Below are 11,631 nucleotides of genomic sequence, written 5' to 3' on the forward strand. Positions count from 1 at the left end.
GTCACTCATAAGAAGATGGGGATTCACATGGTTTCTCCCAAAAACAGCCAACAACACGTCGGCAACCTTTTTGTCCACAGCGGACATCCCCTTATAAGTCACCTTAATAAAGGTGTTGGACCCCACCCCGAAACTCCAATACGTCGGGATGAGGCGTTCCCTTTCTAACGACAGCCAGAAGGGATGACGACCTTTGACTGGACGCACCTTAAAATACTTGTTCTTATACCCGTGGTAAGAGTCCTCGAACAAGCCAAAAATTCTACGACCCTGGGTAGACCGGAAGGACATGAATCCTTTCTTCGTTTTCCCTTCCTTGGAAGGATTCGTAAGGTTGAAGAAATAAAGGAAGACATCGACGGACACCGGCAACTCTAAATATTCACAGACCATCTCGAAACAGCGGATGGAAGCTCAACTGTTCGGATGCAGCTGTGACGGCGCCACGTAGATCCGGTTAAGGAGCGCCATTTGAAACAAAGAAAAGGGAATACGAACCCCCACTTGGGTGAACATTGACTTGTAGAACCAAATCCAATCGGCAACCCGGGGGGAATAGAAGTTGAGTTTATATAGCCGTTCATTGGGAGCAGGAATGAAAACGTCGTAGTTGGCCTCCTCGTCAATCCCGCCGCACAGGTACTCAGCTTGGCAGAACTCGGTAAGCTCCTCCAAGCCCATCTGGTTCAGGGAGTCTTTCACGTCGGAAGTCACCCAGGCATACGGGTCGTAACCCGCGGCGGAGGTGGAAGCCCGTGAGACGATGCGAGGCATATCTACAGTGGGGGTACCACTCGGTTAGTCTACGAGGTCGGGAGCTCGGAAAAAGCCCATAAACTACATTTAGCCTATTCGACAACTAAAATTAAGCATGGATGAAGCAGATTAAAAGCCTAAAAAGCTAAACGCCCTGGAATGGTAACCCCCTAACGCATCTACTTAACACTAAGGCCATCTAGCATACAAGTCAAACAAACAGCATGCATACAGAAGAACTAGTAGAATGAACATGAAGCAGAACGCAAGGAAATGAATGATTACCTAGATCAGTTGCGAAGGTTCGAAAGAGAAGGGAAAGGAGCGAACGCACAGGGATGTAGAAATGATGCTCTAGGAAACTCAAGAGAGAAGAAGATGGAGATGGAAGGAGTGAAAAAATGAGATGAAAACAAAAGGCAAAACTGGTTAAAACCGCCAGACTCAAGAAGCGCGAAAGGCCAAGGGGCAAAATAGTCTTTGTGTGCGGGGATTTGAAATAACCCATTATGAGCATTTAATGCTCTGTGCGAGGAACGAGGCGACAAACGGTTATCCCAGCAACAAACAGACACGCGCACAAGAGGCACGTCCTCTCCACGGGCGGCCGACCTGGCGACAACGTACAAAAGAAGAGATAACACGCCACCAACAACCCTCACGATCATTGCTGGAGCGTTGGGGGCACTGTTACGGCCTGGCCCACATATAACATGGGCCGACCCGACCCACGAACCACCCGACCCGAACGGTCGGGTGCGAGGCGTTCAAATACCGACCCGGACACGCGTCCTGGACAGCTCTCTATTACAGCTGTATAAGGAAGCTTCGAGGAAGGTGGGTTCTGCCCTTGTGGGGCCCGCTTCTGACACGGTATATATGGGGAGGGTCCTACCCCTCCCTCAAGGTACGTCACATACTACTCTCTCACTTTTCGCCTGCACACTTGACTGATTAGAGCGTCGGAGTGTCTTTGCAGGTGACACCCCCCTCTCCACACGAAGAGATCGGGAAGTCGGTTACCCCTCCTCCAATCCAGCAACCCAGAACCAGGCGATTCCCCCTCTCATCAACCGAAGTACCAACCCGAACCGTCCGGTACCCGACCTACCATACAGATTTTTATATATTGGCATTGCATTTTTTACCGAAGAATAAAAAATTTTTTGTTTAGGCAAAATAGTAATTAAAATAAATCATTTCATATTTATGTTTAGTAATAATAAGTATCATTGTAAGACTATTTTTTTTTGAATTGTAGTAATGTGTATAATTAATTAGTATAATTGTTATAGTAGTTTTTTGATATTGTATAATATAGAAAGGGTCAGACATGTTCTTGGATAACTGGTGCACGAAATTGTGATCATCAATGGCGCCAACAACTTGGTACGCACAATTGTAATCTCAACTCTTTATCACAACTTCGCACAACTAACCAACAAGTGCACTGGGTTGTCCAAGTAATAAACCTTACGTGAGTAAGGGTCGATCCCACGGAGATTGTCGGCCTGAAGCAAGCTATGGTCACCTTGTAAATCTCAGTCAGGCGGATTCAAATGATTATGGTGAATTGATAATAAAAACATAAATAAAATATCAACTAGGATAGAGATACTTATGTAATTCATTGATGAGAATTTCAGATAAGCGTATAGAGATGCTTTCGTTCCTCTAAACCTCTACTTTCCTGTTGTCTTCATCCAATCATTCCTACTCCTTTCCATGGCAAGCTTTATGTAGGGCATCACCGTTGTCAATGGCTACATCCCATCCTCTCTGTGAAAATGGTCCAATGCGCTGTCACTGCATGGCTAATCATCTGTCGGTTCTCGATCATACTGGAATAGGATTTACTATCCTTTTGCGTCTGTCACTACGCCCAGCACTCGCGAGTTTGAAGCTCGTCACAGCCATCCCTTCCTAGATCCTACTCGGAATACCACAGACAAGGTTTAGACTTTCTGGATCTCAAGAATGGCCGTCCATGGGTTCTAACTTATACCACGAAGATTCTAATATCTCGGACTCGGTCCTCTGTATTAGATATCTAAGAGATACTCATTCTAGCTTGTTTGCATGTAGAACGGAAGTGTTTGTCCGGCACGCGTTCATGGGTGAGAATGATGATGAGCGTCACATAATCATCACATTCATCATGTTCTTGGGTGCGAATGGATATCTTAGAGAAGGAATAAGCTTGAATTGAATAGAAAAACAGTAGTACTTTGTATTAATTCATGAGGAACAGCAGAGCTCCACACCTTAATCTATGGAGTGTAGAAACTCTACCGTTGAAATACATAAGTGATAAGGTCTAGGCATGGCCGAATGGCCAGCCCCCTAAACATGATCAAAGGATCAAAAGATCATCCAAAGATGTAAATACAATAGTAAAAAGTCCTATTTATACTAAACTAGTTACTAGGGTTTACAGAAATGAGTAATTGATGCAGAAATCCACTTCCGGGGCCCACTTGGTGTGTGCTTGGGCTGAGCATTGAGCTTTACACGTGTAGAGGCTTCTCTTGGAGTTGAACGCCAGTTTGTAACCTGTTTCTGGCGTTTAACTCCACTTTGCAACCTGTTTCTGGCGTTTAACTCCAGAATGCAGCATGGAACTGGTGTTGAACGCCAGTTTGCATCATCTAAACTCGGGCAAAGTATGGACTATTATATATTGCTGGAAAGCCCTGGATGTCTACTTTCCAACGCAATTGAGAGAGTGCCATTTAGAGTTCTGTAGCTCCAGAAAATCCACTTTGAATACAGGGAGGTCAAAATCCAACAGCATCTGCAGTCCTTCTTCAACCTCTGAATCTGATTTTTGCTCAAGTCCCTCAATTTCAGCCAGAAAATATCTGAAATCATAGAAAAATACACAAACTCATAGTAAAGTCCAGAAACGTGAATTTTAATTAAAAACTAATAAAAATATACTAAAAACTAACTAAAGCATACTAAAAACTATGTAAAAACAATGCCAAAAAGTGTATAAATTATCCGCTCATCACAACACCAAACTTAAATTGTTACTTGTCCCCAAGCAACTGAAAATCAAATAGGATAAAAAGAAGAGAATATACTATAAATTCCAAAATATCAATGAAACTTAGCTCCAATCAGATGAGCGGGACTTGTAACTTTTTGCCTCTTGAATAGTTTTGGCATCTCACTTTATCCATTGAGGTTCAAAATGATTGGCATCTATAGGAACTTAGAATACAGATAGTGTTATTGATTCTCCTAGTTCAGTATGTTGATTCTTGAACACAGCTACTTTATGAGTCTTGGCCGTGGCCCTAAGCACTTTGTTTTCCAGTATTATCACCGGATACAAAAATACCACAGACACATAACTGGGTGAATCTTTTCAGATTGTGACTCAGCTTTGCTAAAGTCCCCAATTAGAGGTGTCCAGGGTTCTTAAGCACACTCTGTTTTTGCTTTGGACCTCGACTTTAACCGCTCAGTCTCAAGTTTTCACTTGACACCTTCACGCCACAAGCACATGGTTAGGGACAGCTTGGTTTAGCCGCTTAGGCCAGAATTTTATTCCTTTAGGCCCTCCTATCCACTGATGCTCAAAGCCTTGGATCCTTTTTATTACCCTTGCTTTTTGGTTTTAAGGGTTATTGGCTTTTTGCTCTTGCCTTTTGGTTTTAAGAGCTTTTGGCTTTTTCTGCTTGCTTTTTCTTTTTCTTTTTTTTCGCTATTTTTCTTTTTTTTTTTTGCAAGCTTTTGTATTCACTGCTTTTTCTTGCTTCAAGAATCATTTTTATGATTTTTCAGATTATCAAATAACATATCTCCTTTTTCCTTATTCTTCAAGACCTAACATATTTAACATTCATAAACATCAACTTCAAAAGACATATGCACTGTTCAAGCATTCATTCAGAAAATAAAAAGTATTGTCACCACATCAAAATAATTAAACTAGTTTCAAGGAAGAATTTAAAACCCTGTACTTCTTGTTCTTTTGTAATTAAAATATTTTTCATTCAAGAGAGGTGATGGATTCATATTCATAACTTTAAGGCATAGACACTTAGACACTAATGATCATGTAATAAGACACAAATATAAATAAACATAAAGCTCAAAAATCGAAAAATAGGAAAATAAATAAACAAGGAGATTAAGGAATGAGTCCACCTTAGTGAGGGTGGCGTCTTCCTCTTATTGAAGAACCAATGGTGCTCTTGAGTTTCTCTATGTCTCTTCCTTGTCTTTCTTGCTCCTCCCTCATAGCTCTTGATCTTCTCTAATTTCATGGAGGATGATGGAGTGCTCTTGATGCTCCACCCTTAGTTGTCCCATGTTGGAACTTAATTCTCCTAGGGAAGTGTTGATTTGTTCCCAATAATTATGTGGAGGAAAGTGCATCCCCTGAGGCATCTCAGGGATTTCATGGTGAGGAATTTCCTCATGCTCATGTTGAGGTCCATGATCTCTTATTTGCTCCATCCTTTTCTTAGTGATGGGCTTGTCCTCTTCAATGAGAATGTCTCTGGCCTTAGGTGCCCTAGATGGTTATGGAAAAATAAAAAACAATGCTTTTACCACACCAAACTTAGAAGGTTTGCTCGTCCCCGAGCAAAAGAAGAAAGAAGTGAGTAGAAGAAGAAGAAAATGGAGGAGATGGAGGTGTGTGAATGGTTCGGTCAAGAGGGTTTAGGTGGTTATGATGTGTGAAAAGGAAGGAGTGATGGTTTGAATTTAAGTGGGTGGGTGTAGGTGGGTTGTATGATGGTTTTGGAGGAGTAATGGAGGTGATTGGTGGAGGTTAATTGAGGAAGAGTGTTATGAAAAGGTGTGAAGATGAGAGAAGAAGTGGTAGGGATCCTGTGGGGTCCACAGATCCAGTGGGGCCAAGGACTTAACATCCTTGCTCCAATTAGGCGTGTAAAACACCCTTGCTATGCAATCCTGGTGATTAACGCCAGACTGCTGCTTGTTTCTGGCGTTAAACGCCACTTCCATGCTCTGTTCTGGCGTTTAACGCCAGGTAGATGCTGGTTTCTGGCGTTAAACGCCAGCTTGGTGCCTGTTTCTAGCGTTAAACGCCAGATGGTGCGGTATTTACAACCACACTTACTAACCGGCAAGTGCACCGGGTCGTACCAAGTAATACCTTACGTGAGTAAGGGTCGATCCCACGAAGATTGATGGATTAAGCAACAATAGTGTTTGATAGGATTAGTTAGACAGATAGAAAATAGTGTTGGGAGTTCAAGGACATTAAACAATAGCAAAAATATTAAAGAAGGCCAAGTAATTAAGATGGGAATAATATATGGAGAAGACAGTTAAGGTTTTAGAGTTATCTATTTTCTGGATTGACTTTTCTTATTAACTATTTTAATCATGCAAGATTTAATTCATGGCAAACTATTTGTGACTAGACCCTAATTCCTTAGACCTTCCTAGTCTCCTCTAAAATTCATCAACTGCCAATTCCTTGGTCAATTAATTCCAATTAGAGGGTGATGATTAAATTCCAGTTTATATGCCACAAGAATCCTAATTGTCCAAAAATAAAGGGATTATATGTCACGTATCCCGTTAAATACAAACAATTAGAAATTCAAGATAATATGTTTTCAAGCTATTGTTCAAGTAAAGAGCTTTTCCAAGTTATACAAGAACTCAAATAGAACATGGGTCATACTTCCGTTCCACCCAAATTCATAAAATAAAGAACGAAAACAATTATTGAAATATAAATCAAAACATGAATTAAAAGAGAAAAATAATATTATCAATCCATACAATAGACGGAGCTCCTAACCTTAACAATGGAGGATTAGTTGCTCATGGAATACGGAATGTAAATTTGTATGGAATAATGTTGTGGTAAAAAAATGTTGTGTTCGAATCACCCTGTTGGGATCCCTTTTATAACTAATCCTAATAATTTTTAAAGTCTAATATCTAAAACTAAAAATTAAAATAATATCTTTTCCTAGAGTTAAAATTTTAATTTAAATTTGAATTAATTTAAATAATCAAATCTTCAATGGATGGATGGGGACCACTTGAATTGTCCATTCTGCAGCTTCTAATATGTGTTTTCTGGGCTGGAAACTGGGTCAAAACAGCCCAGAAATCGCCCCCAGCGTTTTCTGTCAATTGTCCAGATCGCTCATGTGACGCATCTGCGTCGTTTATGCGTTCGCGTCATTTGTGCAGATTCCGTCCACGCGTTCGCGTCAGGCACGCGATCGCGTCATTGCAATTTCCTCCATTCTGCGCGGTCACGTGAGCCATGCGTCCGCGTCGGTATTCGCTGGTCATCTCCTTGGTTTCTTCTCTTTCTATGCAGAACTTCATCAATTCCATCCGAATGCTACCTAAAATCAATAAAATTGCACAAAACTCAAAATAGCATCCATAGTGGCTAAAATATAATTAATTCTTAATTAAATTCAACAAATTAGATGTAAATTCACTAGGAAAAGATAGACAAGATGCTCACGCATCATAACACCAAACTTAAACTGTTGCTTGTCCTCAAGCAACTATAACTAATATAAGCTTAGGATGTGAATTTGCATGAAAATTAGAGTTCGGTTAAATCCATGTCTCTTCTTATAGTGGGGTTTACAGCTGGAATCTTGAACAGTTTTGACATCTCACTTTATCCTTTGAAGTTCAGAATGATTGGCATCCATAGGAACTTAGAATTCAGATAGTGTTATTGATTCTCCTAGTTCAATATGTTGATTCTTGAACACAGCTACTTTATGAGTCATGGCCGTGACCCTAAACATTTTGTTTTCCAGTATTACCACCGGATACATAAATGCCACAGACACATAACTGGGTGAACCTTTTCAGATTGTGACTCAGCTTTGCTAGAGTCTCCAGTTAGAGGTGCCCAGAGTTCTTAAGTACACTCTTTTTGCTTTGGATCACGACTTTAACCGCTCAGTCTCAAGCTTTTCACTTGACACCTTCACGCTACAAGCACATGGTTAGGGACAACTTGATTCAGCCGCTTAGGCCATGATTTTATTCCTTTGGGCCCTCCTATCCATTAATGCTCAAATTCTTGGATCCTTTTTACCCTTTTGCCTTTATTGACTTTTTCTGCTTGCTCTTTTCTTTATTATTATTTTTTTTCACAAGCTTTGTGTTTTTCACTACTTTTTCTTGCTTCAAGAATCAATTTTATGATTTTTCAGATTATCAATAACATTTTTCTTTTTTTCATCATTCTTTCAGGAGCCAACAATTTTAACATTCATAAGCTTCACTATTAAAAAAATATGCACTGTTCAAGCATGCATTCAGAATTACAGAAAATACCATCACATTTAAGTATATCAGACTATTCTTAAAATTAACTCAATTTCTTATGCAATACATCACTTCTTTTTCTTTTCTTTTTAGATTCAAGTTCAGTGAGTGGTACATGAAACATCTTTTCAGCATTAAGCAATTAAAAGAAAACTAAACTAGTCCTAGGATTCTAACTAATAAAGGATCATGCAACAAACAAAGCAAAATAGCAGAAAACCGGAACATAACATAGACAAAGAGGGGAGGAATAAAAATGAAAGGAACTCAACCACCTTAGTTATCCTAGCGAACGTTTTATTTTTCAGGTTGTGCTCCTCAGTGAAGATGATTCGCCTCCCTTTTGGTGCTATAAGAATAAACAGAAAACCTTTACGCGAAGCGTCAACACCAAACTTAAAGGTTTGTTTGTCCTCAAGCAAATAAGAACTGAAAATAGAAGAGACAAAAATTAAGATGAAAAAATAAAAGGATAAGAGAATAAGAGAGAATTAGGATTGGGAGAGAGAGAAAGAAAACTGGGCGGCGCAAGCGACGCGTTCGCGTGGAGCATGCGTTCGCGTGCATCGCAGAACTTCCTTAATGACGCGTCAGCGTCAGGCACGTGATCACGTGCCCTGGTTTTTTGCGCGATTCGCACGAAGCCAGCCGCGCGCCCGTGTGACTTTCTGTTCGCATGGCTTGGGAACCAAATCTTCATACGACGCGTTCGCGTGAGCGACGCGGACGCGTGGATGGCTGTTTGGTCAAATGATGCGTACGCGTGGGGGACGCGTCCGCGTGTGCAATTTTGTGCTTGTAGCACATTTCCAGCCCCAAGGCAGCACAACTCTCTGCCAAAACACCTTTTACGTCGATTCTGCAGGTCACATGTTCACGTGAGCGACGCGGACGCGTGGGTGGCGAAAATCACAAGCGACGCGAACGCGTGGGGCACGCATTCGCGTGGGATCATTTGTGCGAAAGGCATAAGTCCAGCGCCACTCCTGCGCAACTCTCTGTCAATATTTAATCTTCACGCACACTTGATTGACTCGTTCGCGTCAATGACGCTTACGCGTCGTGTGCCCCCTTTTTTTTTTATAGCTTGAGGTGTTCGGTTCCTGGAAGAACATAGCTGCATGATCAGAAAATTAGTAAGAACTCAATAAAAATAAAATAACTAAGAAAAACTACTACAAAAAATAGCGAAGGATACGAAATTATCGGGTTGCCTCCCGACAAGCGATTCTTTAACGTCACTAGCTTGACGGTCAGTTCTGCTAGTTCAGCAGATGAGTGGACCTCTGGCGGTCAATCTCGCCTCCAAGATAGTGCTTCAACCTCTGGCCATTCACTGTAAATTTCCTGTCAGAATTTTCTTCCTGTATTTTCACATGACCATATGGTGAGGCTCTGGTAACCACAAACGGTCCTGACCACCGGGATTTCAGCTTTTCGGAAAAGAATTTGAGCCTTGAATTATACAGAAGCACTCTTTGTTCTGGCTCAAAGACTCTGATGGCAATCTTCTTATCATGCAGTAGCTTGGTTCTCTCCTTATAGAGCTTGACATTCTCATGGGCTGAATATCTGAATTCATCAAGCTCATTCAACTGAAGCATCCGCTTAATTCCTGCAGCTTCTGAATCAAGATTCAGATACCTAATTTCCCAATAAGCCTTGTTTTCCAGCTCAACTGGCAAGTGACAGGCTTTGCCATAGACCAACTGATATGAGAACATGCCATTGGAGTCTTGTATGCTGTCCGGTATGCCCAGAGAGCATCATCAAGCTTCCTAGACCAGTCCTTTCTTGAAACACTGACGGTCTTCTCCAGAATCCTCTTAAGCTCCCTGTTGGAAACTTCAACCTGTCCACTTGTCTGAGGGTGATAGGGGGTTGCCACTTTATGACGGACTCCATATCTATGCAGAAGAGAGTCCAGCTATCTGATACAGAAGTGACTTCCTCCATCACTAATGAGTGTCCTTGGGATGCCAAACCGGCTAAAGATATACCTCTGAAGAAAGCTCATTACCACCTTGGCATCATTGGTGGGCAAAGCCACAGCTTCTACCCATTTGGACACATAGTCGACTGCCACTAGGATATAGTTGTTCGAATGTGAGGGTGGGAAAGGTCCCATGAAATCAATACCCCACACATCAAACAGCTCAACCTCAAGAAGTCCCTGCTGTGGCATTTCATGGTTGGCAGGGAGATTTGCAGCTTTTTCACATCTGCCACAGTGCTTCACAAAAGCTCTTGAGTTCCTGAAGAAAGTCAGCCAGTAAAACCCGCTCTGAAGGACTTTTGTAGCTGTCCTCTCACCACCAAACTGGCCTCCATAATCAGACCCATGACAGTGCCAAAGAATCTGCTGCTTTTCCTCATCCGGGACACATCTCCGGATTATTCCATCTGAGCACCTTTTAAAAAGGTATGGTTCTTCCCAAATGTAGTACTTTGCATCAGTCAATAGCTTCTTTAATTGTTGCCTACTGTACTCCCTTGGGATAAAATTCATGGCTTTATAATTTGCAATGTCTGCAAACCATGGTACCTGCTGAATGAGGAACAATTGCTCATCCAAAAACGTCTCAGTTACAGCTGTGGGTGGTTGTTCTCCTGCTTCAGGCTCAATTCTGGAAAGATGGTCAGCTACTTGATTTTCTGACCCTCTCCTGTCTTTTATCTCAATATCAAACTCCTGAAGGAGTAACACCCATCTGATTAATCTTGGTTTAGAATCCTGTTTGGTTAGAAGGTACTTCAAAGCAGCATGGTCAGTATAAACAATAATCTTAGAACCAAGTAAATAGGACCTAAACTTATCAACAACATACACAACAGCTAATAATTCCTTTTCTATAGTTGTGTAATTCTTTTGAGTATCATTTAACAGACGACTAGCATAATAAATGACATGTACAAGCTTGCCATGCCTCTGTCCTAAAACAGCTCCTATAGCAAAATCACTAGCATCACACATTAATTCAAATGGTAAATCCCAGTCAGGGGGAGCTATAATGGGAGCAGAGGTAAGGTTTGCCTTCAGATTTTCAAAAGCATGCAGACAATCAGAATCAAAGACAAAAGGAACATCAACAACCAGCAGGTTGCTCAATGGTTTTGCAATTTTAGAAAAATCCTTTATAAATCTTCTATAAAATCCTGCATGATCCAAGAAACTCCTAATTGCCTTAACATTTGTTGGTGGTGGTAATTTTTCAATTACCTCCACCTTTGCTCTGTCAACCTCAATTCCCTTACTTGAAATTCGGTGTCCAAGAACAATGCCTTCTATAAACGTAAAATGACATTTTTCCCAATTTAAAACAAGGTTTGATTCTTGACACCGTTTCAAGACAAGAGATAAATGTTTAGGGCAGGATTCAAAAGAATTACCAAAAACAGAAAAGTCATCCATAAATATCTCAATAAACTTTTCAACCATATCAGAAAAAATTGAAAGCATACACCTCTGAAAAGTTGCTGGAGCATTGCAAAGTCCAAATAGCATTCTCCTGTAGGCAAGTACTCCAAAGGGGCATGTGAATGCTGTCTTTTCTTGATCTTGAGGGTCTA

The sequence above is a fragment of the Arachis hypogaea genome, chromosome 13 (assembly GCF_003086295.3).
Source record: "Arachis hypogaea cultivar Tifrunner chromosome 13, arahy.Tifrunner.gnm2.J5K5, whole genome shotgun sequence".
In the NCBI taxonomy this organism is placed as follows: Eukaryota; Viridiplantae; Streptophyta; class Magnoliopsida; order Fabales; family Fabaceae; genus Arachis; species Arachis hypogaea.